The sequence below is a fragment of the Chiloscyllium plagiosum genome, chromosome 5 (assembly GCF_004010195.1).
Source record: "Chiloscyllium plagiosum isolate BGI_BamShark_2017 chromosome 5, ASM401019v2, whole genome shotgun sequence".
NCBI classification, from domain to species: Eukaryota; Metazoa; Chordata; class Chondrichthyes; order Orectolobiformes; family Hemiscylliidae; genus Chiloscyllium; species Chiloscyllium plagiosum.
Genome location: NC_057714.1, coordinates 112,946,471 through 112,958,632, shown reverse-complemented (window position 1 = coordinate 112,958,632; position 12,162 = coordinate 112,946,471). Strand labels below are relative to the sequence as shown.

At 43.9% G+C, this 12,162-nt stretch overlaps 1 protein-coding gene across 3 annotated transcripts in view; it reads left to right on the top strand.

Moving 5' to 3' along the window:
* The first annotated feature begins 615 nt into the window (after positions 1-615).
* zbtb47b (zinc finger and BTB domain containing 47b) overlaps positions 616-12,162 on the top strand; it is a 277,731-nt gene continuing 266,184 nt past the window's right edge. Inside the window, exon 1 of one of the 3 annotated variants that reach the window (XM_043690834.1) lies at positions 616-745. The gene's annotated coding sequence lies outside the window, so the exon portion shown is untranslated. The remainder of the gene's footprint in view (positions 746-12,162) is intronic. The other 2 variants (XM_043690830.1, XM_043690837.1) reach the window with 2 other exon arrangements.

Genomic DNA, 12,162 nt, shown 5'->3' with positions numbered 1-12,162 from the left:
GCATTGGGAGCAACGGATACAATAAATGATATTAGTGGATGTGCAGGTAAAACTTTGATGGATGTGGAAGGCTCCTTTAGGGCCTTGGATAGAGGTGAGGGAGGAGGTGTGGGCACAGGTTTTGCAATTCCTGTGGTGGCAGGGGAAGGTGCCAGGACGGGAGGGTGGGTTGTAGGGGGGTGTGGACCTGACCAGATAGTCACGGAGGGAACGGTCTTTGCGGAAGGCGGAGAGGGGTGGGGAGGGAAATATATCCCTGGTGGTGGGGTCCGTTTGGAAGTGGCGGAAATGTTGGCGGGTGATTTGGTTTTTGCGAAGGTTGGTAGGGTGGAAGGTGAGCATCCTGTGAATGGATCAAACAAACAATTTGCTGAGATCTCATCTCTTCCAGCCCCTTCGATCAGTCAGCTCGGAGGCTGTGGGGTGTGACTGAGGACAGCCCTCTCTGCAGGGGTAGACGCGATCTCTTTAAGAGAGCAGTCCGTCTGTCTATAGCCCGCCTCCCATCAACAATGCGGAAGAGCTTATCCATAGCCCGAGGGTAAACTCTGTACTTGGGGTTGGGGGGGGGGGGCGGAGTGTGAGCAGACCCAAGCGGAGGTTCCTCTCTCTCGGGGAGGGTGGGATGGGCAGACAGTAATCAGTTTTGGTGTCTCGCTGCTCTCGCATCCTAATTGGGACTGAAACGGAGGGCGGCAGGAGGAACCTGGCTCTGACTGCACTCTCTCTGCAAACTAGACCGTGGGTAAGTTTTTACAACCGACAGTTCGTCTCTGCCTCCCCGCCCAAGTTCAAGTCGACTTTCTCCTTGCAACCTTCCCTTTAGAGCTCGACTTTCCGATAGAATTGCAGATGTTTCTGAGCAAAGCGATGTGACTCGCCCCCTTGTGCACCCCACCGCCCCGCTCTGTTGCACGAGTGTGAGTCTTACAGATTAGCTCTTTCCGTCTTTATGTTAAAGCAATGATTACTTTATGTTTATATAAATAAATAGTATTTCTCCTGTCAGGTGGGCCCTCGCTCTCCAGGGCAGTCCTCCATGAATGAGTGCAAACTATTTCAGACGGTGGGAATCGAGTGGATTTATTTAATCCACACCCTGCCGGCCTGTCCTCGACTCCCTCCCTTAGGTTGGGGAACGTTTTGGCTTTGCTGAGGTTACAGTGATCCCGGGAACTTCCCCCTCACCCCCGGGATAAACCCAAACTCCTCGCAACACCAAATTACTGTGCTCACTGGGAACTAAAATTATACTCAACATTTTCTAATATACTATCTATAAACTGGATGTAGCGCATGAAGAGGCCATTCTGTCCACTGTGTCGATTCTAGCTCTTTGCAGGATTGCCTAGCGCCATTCTCCTGCCTTTTAACCTTTCAAAGTTTTAATCTCAATTCTCTGAAAGCACAGTCGAGCCCACTTCCAGGTCCTAACTACTTTACTGTGTAACTCTAGATTTCCTTTGACTCTTCTCAAGCTGTTTTACCATTTACCTTAAATTGATGTCCTCTCCTCCTCAATCCTACCCACCAAGGGGAATGGGTTTCTCCATCTCACGTTTTGAACACCTCTATCAAATCTAGTTCTACACACTGCACATTAGGGAGAATGTAAAGTCAGAATAGTTTCTGAATAGTTTCCTAGAACTAGATTTAATACTGTAATTATTGTTGAATCAAGTGAGTGGGATAGAAAACCTTTCTTTGGGGATAGAGTTTATTAACTACTCAGTCTTGCAGCTCCTTCAACACACTTACTCCCACTTATTACTCCTTTATGTCGACTCAGTCAATCATCAACTAACCCCAGCTCCATGCTTAGCTACTGGTTATGTTGTGGAGGTGCCAGTGTTGGATTGAGGTGGACAAAGTCAGAAGTCACATGACACCAGGTTATAGTCCAACAGGCTTATTTTGTGATTTCAAATAAACCTATTGGACATAACCTGGTGTCGCCTGACTTCTGACTCGCTTTATTGACAGATTTCCCTCTTTTAAAATAAAGACACACAAAACTAAATTAAAATAAAATACATTTTGCATATCTTACTTTATAATTCTAACCGATCAGTGATATCTTTTCATTTTGTATTATACAATCAACTTTTGCTAATCTCTCTCTTAAATAAAATATAATATTTAGTTATAAATTGACAAACAATTGATTTTTTTTCATGTCACCTTGTAACACCAGGTGTCCATCTTCAAGAATCTCTAACAATTTATTGGAGCAGGTGCCTATTATTTCTGAAATAATCTGACAAAGGGTGACTGTCTTTTTGTGTGTGTGTGTGTGTGTGTTTTGTTTCGAATGTTTCCTCCACGGTAGCAAGGTCAGTCCTCAACCCTCTCTGAGCAACATCCTTGACTGAGAGTACATTTTCTGAAAAGCATGATTATCCACAAAACATTCCACAGACAAACGTTTCTCAGATTGCTCCTTGAATATATAAATACACTCCGGGGTCAGCTTTAACTTGAATGTAACCACTTTCCAGTGAGATGAACTTAACTGAGTATGCACACTCCAACTGCATCTTTCAACACATAGATATATTTGTTTAATTTCCACAGCTTCCCTTCTATAATCATCTGTTTCCTTGGCTGTTTTCAAAATTTCTTTCCCCTTCTAAACTTGTCATCCAGGAACAATTTAGCTTTGTATTAACTCACTTTTGTTGTCAGGAGTAACTGGCTACATTTAAAAGGCACCTGGATAGATACGTGAACAGGAAGGGTTTTAGAGGGTTATGGGCAAAATGCTGGCAATTGAGATTGGATTAATTTAGGATATCTTAACTTGACATTGAAGAATTGGATTAAAGGGTCTGTTTCTGTGCAGTACAACTCTATGACTATATGAGTCAAAGAGCCAAGGTGATCTTCAGATCATTTTTCCTGCAGTAGGATAATCTACATGAGCATCTTGACCATCAAGTTTCCCTATGAAACTCCTGGGTTTTCTGGTTTTATCCTTGTATGTTCCACCTGGGGGCCCTTTTTCTGTAGGACAAGGTTAGTGGTCCTCTATCTGGAGTTTCCACATATACAACAAATGCTTTCCAGCGTCCCAACTCATTTTTTTTTTAGTTTGGTCTCCGTTATTGGTCGATCCTCCAATTTGTTTGCTTCCACTAAAATGTTTTGATTATCATGACCTCTGTGTGCCTTCCTCTCTCATTCTGGGTGACTGAAATGAGATCTCCTCTTTCCAAGTACTGGAATTCCTTCTGCAAGTTCTCAATCACTTCCTAGGGCCATGTTTACTTTCAGAACTTGTACTGCGGTTTTCTGACCCTCCACATTTTTGCCTGGTATTGCTAATGGAACTTACCTCCTGTCCCTCATCCAGCACATGTAACTGATGACAGTATTTACCAATGGCTTCCCCTGTTCTCTCTTCCATTTGCTGGACCCATTGGGCAGATAAATTACAATGGTGCCAACTTTGAGTTGTCCTCTGGGGCAAGTAGCCTTGTCCTGCATTTCTTCATAGACTGGGAAACTAGAGTTCCCATGCCTACAAAGTAAAAGATGATGATTTATTTTTCCCTTTATCTCAAGCTTCAAGTTCACTGCCAGAGATTTGGTAAAGTATAGAGTCATAGAGATGTAAGGCACGGAAACAGATCCTTCGGTGCAACTTGTCCATGCCGACCAGATATCCCACCCCAATCTAGTCCCATTTGCCAGCACTTGACCCATATCCCTCTAAACCCTTCCTATTCATATACCCATCCAGATGCCTTTTAAATGTTGCAATTGTACCAGCCTCCACCAGTTCTTCTGGCAGCTCATTCCATACACGTACCACCCTCTGTGTGAAAACGTTGCCCTTTAGGTCCTTTTTATATCTTTCTCCACCCACCATAAACCTGTGCCCTCTAGTTTTGGATTCCCCCACCCCAGGGAAAAGACATTGACTTATTATCTTATCCTAGCTCCTCATGATTTCATAAACCTCATAAGGTCACCCTCAGCCTCCGATGCTCCAGGGAAAACAGCCCCAGCCTATTCAACCTTTCCCTATAGCTCAAATCCTCCAACATGCTTGTAATTCTTTTTTGAACCCTTTCAAGTTTCACAACATCCTTCTGATAGGTGGGAGACCAGAATTGCACGCAATATTCCAACAATGGTCTAACCAATGTCCTGTACAGCTGCAACATGACCTTCAAACTCCTGTACTCAATACTCTGACCAATAAAGGAAAGCATACCAAACGCCTTCTTCACTATCTTATCTACTTGCGACTTCACTTTCGAGGAGCTATGAACCTGCGCTCCAAGGTCTCTTTGTTCAGCAACACTCCCTAGGACCTTACCATTAAGTGTATAAATCCTGCTAAGATTTGCTTTCCCAAAATGCATCACCTCCCATTTATCTAAATTAAACTCCATCTACCACTCCTCAGCCCATTGGCCCATCTGTAATCTGAGTAACCTTCTTTGCAGTCCACTACACCTCCAATTTTGGTGTCATCTGCAAACTTATTAACTATACCTCCTCTGTTCACATCCAAATCGTTCGTATAAATGATGAAAAGTAGTGGACCCAGCACCGATCCTTGTGGCACTCCACTGGTCACAGGCCTCCAGTCTGAAAAACAACCCTCCACCATCACCCTCCTTTTCTACCTTTGAGCCAGTTCTGTTTCCAAATGGGTAGTTCTCCCTGTATTCCATGGTATCTAACCTTGCTAACCAGTCTCCCGTGGGAAACCTTGTTGAACATCTTACTGAAATCCATATTGATCATGTCCACCTCTCTGCCCTCGTCAATTCTCTTTTTGCTTCTTCAAAAAGCTCAAACAAGTTCATGAGACATGATTTCCCATGCACAAAGCCATGCTGACTATCCGAATCAGTCCTTACCTTTTCAAATACATGTAAACCCTGTTCCTCAGGATTCCCTCCGACAAACATGCCCACCACTGACATCGGGCTCACTGGTCTATAGTTCTCCAGCTTTTCCTTACCACCTTTCTTAGATAGTGGCACAATGTTAGCCCACCTCCTGTCTTCCGGCATCTCATTTTTGACTAACAATGATACAAATATCTCAGCAAGGGGCCCAGTACTCATTTCTCTAGCTTCCCACAGAGTTCGAGGGTACAACTGATCAGATCCTGGGGATTTATCCACTTATGCATTTTAAGGCATACAGCATTTCCTCCTCTGTAATATGAACATTTTTCAAGATGTCACCATCTATTTCACCACATTCTATATCTTCCATGTCCTTCTCCACAGTAAACACTGATGCAAAATACTTGTTTAGTATCCCCCCCCCCCCCCCGCCCCACCGCCTGCACCTCCGCACATAGGTCGCCTTGCTGATCTTTAAGGGGCCTTATTCTCTCCCTAGTTACCCTTTTTTGTCCTTAATGTACTTATAAAAGCCCTTTGGACTCTCCTTAACCCTATTTGCCAAAGCTCTCACTTGATCTATCCTGTCCATACCTGACATATGCTTCCTTTTTTTTTCTTAACCAAAACCCCAATTTCTATAGTCATCCAGCATTCCCTGCACTACCAGCCTTCCCTTTCACCCTAACAGGAATATACTGTTTCTGGACTCTCGTTATTTCTGAAGGCTTCCCATTTTCCATCTGTCCCTTGACCTGCAAACATCTGCCCCCAATCAGCTTTTGAAAGCTCTTGCCTCATACCATCAAAATTAGCCTTCCTCCAATTTAGAGCTTCATCCATTAGATCTGATCTATCCTTTTCCATCACTATTTTAAATCTAATAGAATTATGGTCGCTGGCCCCAAAGTGCTCCCCCACTGATACCTCAGTCACCTGCCCTGCCTTATTTCCCAAGAGGAGGTCAAGTTTTGCACCTTCTCTAGTAGGAACATCCACATACTGAATCAGAAAGTTTTCTTGCATACACTTAATAAATTCCTCTCCATTTAAACCCTTAACACTATGGCAGCCCCCATCGATGTTTGGAAAGTTATAATCTCCTACCATAACCACCCTATTATTCTTATAGATAACTAACATCTCCTTGCAAATTTGTTTCTCAATTTCCCTCTGACTATTAGGGGGTCTATAATATGATCCCTATCAGGTGATCACCCCTTCCTTGTTTCTCAGTTCCACCAGGGTAACGTCCCTGGACATATTTCCAGGAATATCTTCCCTAAGTACACCAGTAATGCTATCCCTTATCAAAAATGCTAGTCCCCTTCCTCGCTCGCCTCCCTTTCTATCCTTCCTGTAGCATTTGTATCCTGGAACATTAAGCTGTCAGTCCTGCCCCTCCCTGAGCCATGTTTCCGTAATTGCTATGATATCCCAGTCCGATGTTCCTAACCATGCCCTGAGTTCATCTGCCTTCCCTGTTAGGCCTCTTGCATTGAAGTAAGTGCAGTTTAATTTGTCAGTCCTACCTTTTCCCAGTTTTGTCCCAGCTGACCCTGATGGTTTGACTGGCTCCTTTTCCCAACTGAACCAGTTTCACAATGGTCACTTTCCCACTATCTCCCTGTGTCACCGACCCCTCCCTCCCACCTTACTCGTTTAAATCTTTCCAAGCAGCTCTAGCGAATTTCCCTGCTAGTATATTAGTCCTCTTCCAATTTAGGTGCAATCTGTCCTCCTTGTACAGGTCACTTCTACCTCAAAAGAGATTCCAATGATCCAAAAATGTGAACCCTTCTCCCATACATCACCTCCTCAGCCATGCATTCATCTGCTTTATCCTCCTATTCCTGCCCTTCGCTAGCTCGTAGCACCGGGAGTAATCCAGATATTACTACTCTCGAGAACCTCCTTTTTCCCTTCAGAATCTCATCATTTTCCCTCCCTATGTCATTGGTTCCAATGTCTACAATGACCTGCTGCCAGTCCCTCTCCCCCTTGAGAACATTCTGGACCCTGTCTGAGACATCCTTGATCTTGACACCAGGGAGGCAACACACCGTTCTGATTTTTTGCTGCTGGCCACAGACACGTCTGTCTGTGCCTCTGAGTAGAGAGTCACCTATCACAATCGATTGCTTGGAACCCAACGTACTCCTTATTACATTAGAGCCAGTCTCGATACCAGAAACTTGGCTGTCCATGCTCCGTTCCCCTGAGAGTCCATCATCCCCTACATTTTCCAAAACAGCATACTTGTTTGAAATGGGGATAGCCACGGAAGACTTCTGCACTGCTTGCCTACCTCTCCTACTTTTCCTGGAGTTAACCCATCTATGTGACTATATCTGTGGCTTTTCTCCCTTGCTATGACTGTCATCCATCACTTGTAAATTCTTTATTACCTCTAACTGTCACTCCAACTGATCCAGTTGATCTGATAGGATTCGCAATTGAAAACATTTCCTGCAGACATAATCCTCAGTAATATGTAAAGTCTCTCTAAACTCCCACATCCGACAAGAGCATATCACTCTACTAAAGGCCATCTTTGCTACTTCACAATCTACAGACCCAGAAAATAGCACTGTCTTATTGCTCTTAAAAAAAAACACTGCTCCGGGCTAACTTAATACTTATAGCTTATATTTTTAAAATTTAATCAAGAGACAGATCTCAATAAAACATATAATCAAGAAAGAACCCACTCCACTCACTATTGTAGGTTTACAGCAAGGCTGCGTTAAAAACTATGCACTTATCTGTTCCTGTGCTGTGAGCTCTTCCACACAGGTTCCTCCAAGATCAATTGGGAATTTTGCTATTTAAGTTTTTCTAGATGCACTCTGATGTCCAGAGATACATGAATTCAAACAGCAAAGGCAGTAACTGCGCAGATGCACTGTTGTGTCAGTTAGCAGTGTGGGTTTCTTTCTCTCTCTCCTTCACTGACCATGTGCTGCCCTTCTCCCTTTTAAAAGTGCCATTGTTTTGACTTTTTTTCTCCCAAGTGCCAAAACAATGCAACAGTGTTTAAAATGGTAATTGTTGCTTCTAGAATTCGAGGAAATCACCTCAAAACTAAATACCTCAAAAAAGGAGCAGTTCTTACAGCCACAAATATTTTTTCCCATCCTCCGTTTTAGATTACCCACCGTCTGTTGCAAATAGAACATGCTGTACTGGATTTACATATACCGCATTTTAGATTAGATTCCCTCCAGTATGAAAACAGGTCATTTGGCCCAACAAGTCCACACTGACCTTGGAAGAAACTAATGCACCTAACGCTATGGGCAATTTAGCCTGGCCAATTCACCGTGCTACCTGTTACGTTGGTGAAAGGGCAGCACGGTGGCTCAGTGGTCAGCACTGCTGCCTCACAGTGCCAGGGACCTGAGTTCGATTCCAGCCCTGGGCGACTGTCTGTGTGGAGTTTGCACATTCTCCCTGTGTCTGTGTGGGTTTCATCCGGGTGCTCTGGTTTCCTCCCACAGTCCAAAGATGTGCAGGTTAGGTGGTTTGGCCATGCTATATTGCCTGTAGTATTCACTAATGTGCAGGCTAGGTGGGTTAGCCATGGGAAATGCAGGGATGAGGTGGGATGCTCTTCGAAGGGTCAGTGTGGACTTGATGGACCAAATAGCCATCGGGTCCATTCCAGCTCTGGGTGGAGCATTCCAGTCTAACCTATTCCTCACTCTGTCCACACAGCCCTGCAACTAAAGATCTTCCATGTTTGTCAGATTTCCTTCTGAATTAATCACCCTCACTGCTAATTTCAATCGTTCACTGTCTAAGAAATTATTTCCTCCTGTTCTGCCTGCATCACTTGTCCAAAACCTTAAGACTGTTTCCCTCTATCCTTGTGTCATCCACTAATGGGAGTAGTTTTTCTTTGTCCACCTTGTCTAAATATGTCCTAATCCTCTAAGTGTCTCTCAAATCTCTTTCGTATCTTTTCCTCCAAAGAAGACTGCAATTGCTCTGAGCTAACCTTGTAGGCAATGGCCTAGTGGTATTATCACTAGACAATTAATTCAGAAACTCAACTCATGTCCTGGTGACCAGGGTTCAAATGCTGCCATGGCAGATGGTGGAATTTAAGTTAAATGAAAAAGAGAAGTTAAGAATCTACTGATGACCATGAATGATTTGTCGGTAAAATTATGCGTTCTGAGGAAGGGTCACTCAATCCAAAACATTTGGATCAGAAATTGGCTGAAAGAAGACAGAGGGTGGTGGTTGATGGGAAATGTTCATGCTGGAGTTCAGTTACTAGTGGTGTACCACAAGGATCTGTGTTGGGGTCACTGCTGTTTATCATTTTTAGAAATGACCTGGATGAGGGCGTAGAAGGGTGGGTTAGTAAATTTGCGTATTACGATAAGGTCGGTGGAGTCATGGATAGTGACGAAGGATGTTGTAGGTCACAAAGGGACATGGATAAGCTGCAGGGCTGGGCTGAGAGGTGGCAAATAGAGTTTAATGCAGAACAGTGTGAGGTGATTCACTTTGAAAGGAGTAATAGGAATACAGAGTACTAGGCTAATGGTAAGATTCTTGGTAGTGTGGATGAGCAGAGGGTTCTCTGTGTCCAGGTATATAGATCCTGAAAGTTGCTACCCAGGTTATAGGGTTATTAAGAAGGCATATGGTGTGTTAGCTATTATTGGTAGAGGAATTGAGTTTCAGAACCATGAGGTCATGCTCCACACTTGGAATATTGTGTACAGTTCTGGTCACCACATTATAAAAAGGACATGGAAACTTTGGAAAGGGTTCAGAGGAGATTTACTAGGGTGTTGCCTGGTATGGAGGGAAGGTCTTATGAGGGAAGGCTGAGGGACTTGAGGCTGTTTTCGTTAGAGAGAAGGTTGAGAAGTGACTTAATTGAGGCATATAAGATAATCAGAGGGTTAGATAGAGTGGACAGTGAGAGCGTTTTTCCTCGGATGGTGATGGTTAGCATGAGGGGACATAGCTTTAAATTGAGGGGTGATAGATATAGGACAGATGTCAGAGGCATTTCTTTACTCAGAGTAATAGGGGCGTGGAACACACTGCCTGCAACAGTAGTAGACTCTCCCACGTTTAAGGGCATTTAAATAGTCATTGGATGGGCATATGGACAAGAACGGAATGGTGTAGATTAGATTGGCTTCAGATTGGTGCACAGGTCAGCACAGCATCGAGGGTCAAAGGGTCTATACTGTGCTGTTGTATGTTCTATTAACTCTGATTTCTCTCCATTGCTGCCAGACCTGCTGAGCTTCTGAGCAATCTGTTTTTTGCGGGGAAAAACCCATCCTGGTTTACTAATGTCCTTCGGGGAAGGAAACTGCCATCCTTTCCTGGTCTGGCCTGCGTGTGACTCCAGACCACAGCAACGTGGTTGACTCTAACTACCCTCTGGGCAATTACGGGTGGGCAATAAATGTTGGCACTAGCCAGTGACCCCCATATCCATGAATGAATAAATAAAAACAGAAGTAAAATCCTGAAAGTAAACCTTCTCTGCATCCTCTGGCTGTGAGAGCCTTGGTTTATAATTGTATATAACGGATAATTTTATGTGACTGATTTTGAAACATAGAGATTAGATGCAGCCTCCTAATAATGAGGAAGTGCTCCATAGTTTTAGTGAAGTTTCAGTTTGGAATGACTTGCAGTCGAGGTGGGGAGGGGAGCGGCAATATTTTTATAAATGTCACGTTATATTTTTAACATGGACGGTATTTGTGATTCAGCACAATGCTATCAATGTTACACCATTGTTGGCACTATCAGAATGTTTTGAGATAACATATTGTTCTGTTTCAGTACTTTTGTAGTACTTTAATTGCTGATGTACCCCAAATGAGATCTCTGTCTGAGTTAATTGTGTAATGTGGAAATGTTTTGATCTCAATGTTCCACTGGAAAATTGTTCTGTTTCTGGGTGACTGGAAAACAGTCTTAGTCGGAGAAGATCATGTTAACTATTAACTAGACTTAGATGGCATAAATATTTTTCAAATCCACTTCTCCCTTTTAAGACAATATTGCCTTCGTTGGAACTGCAGTTAAGCATCTTCACTATCTCTAAGAATGGGAGTTTAACTCCTTCGAACCTGTTAACACTGGGTGATTGTGGTGCTGAATGGCTGTAAGCTTTGAGCATGAGCACACGCTCAGACACGTGTGTTCACACACGTGCCCCAACACTGTGCGCATTGCATGCTTTAAATGAGAGTTTGATGGTTGCACCTGGGCTGGTTGGACAGCTCTGACAGACAGCCAGTGGAGCTATAATAGGCCAAATAGCCTCTTTCTGTACAGTGCTGTACTGAATCTGGGAATTGCGATTGGATCCCAACCTAATGGAGGTCAGACTGTGTTCTGGACTGACAGAATCTCAATTCTTCCCCATTATTTGATTGTTTATTCACTTGTTCTTAGTGCTGGGCAGTTTTCTTTTTGAGGGGAAAGAGCAGATGGTGGGGTTAATTGAGTACATAAAAACATAAGACAAGGAGCAGGAGTAGGCCATCTTGCCCTTCGAGTCTGCTCCACCATTCAATAGACAATAGGTGCAGGAGTAGGCCATTCAGCCCTTCAAGCCCGCACCGCCATTCAATATAATCATGGCTGATCATTCCTAATCAGTATCCTGTTCCTGCCTTATCTCCATAACCCTTGATTCCACTACCTTTGAGAGCTCTATCCAACTCTTTCTTAAATGAATCCAGAGAGTGGGCCTCCACTGCCCCCTGGGGCAGAGCATTCCACACAACCACCACTCTCTGGGTGAAGAAGTTTCTCCTGAGCTCTGTCCTAAATGGTCTACCCCGTATTTTTAAGCTGTGTCCTCTGGTTTGGCACTCACCCATCAGTGGAAATATGTTTCCTGCCTCCAGAGTGACAAATCCTTTCATAATCTTGTACGTCTCAATCAGATCCCCTCTCAGTCTTCGAAACTCAAGGGTATACAAGCCCAGTTGCTTCAGTCTTTCAGTGTAAGATAATCCTGCCATTCCAGGAATTGACCTCGTGAATCAACGCTGCACTCCCTCAATAGCCAGAATGTCTTTTCTCAAATTTGGAGACCAGAATTGCACACAGTACTCCAGGTGTGGTCTCACCAGGCCCCTGTACAGCCGCAGAAGCACCTCTTTGCTTCTATACTCAATTCCTCTTGTTATGAAGGCCAGCATGCTATTAGCCTTCTTCACTACCTGCTGTACCTGCATGCTTACCTTCATTGACTGGTGTACAAGAACACCCAGATCCCTCTGTACTGCCCCTTTAC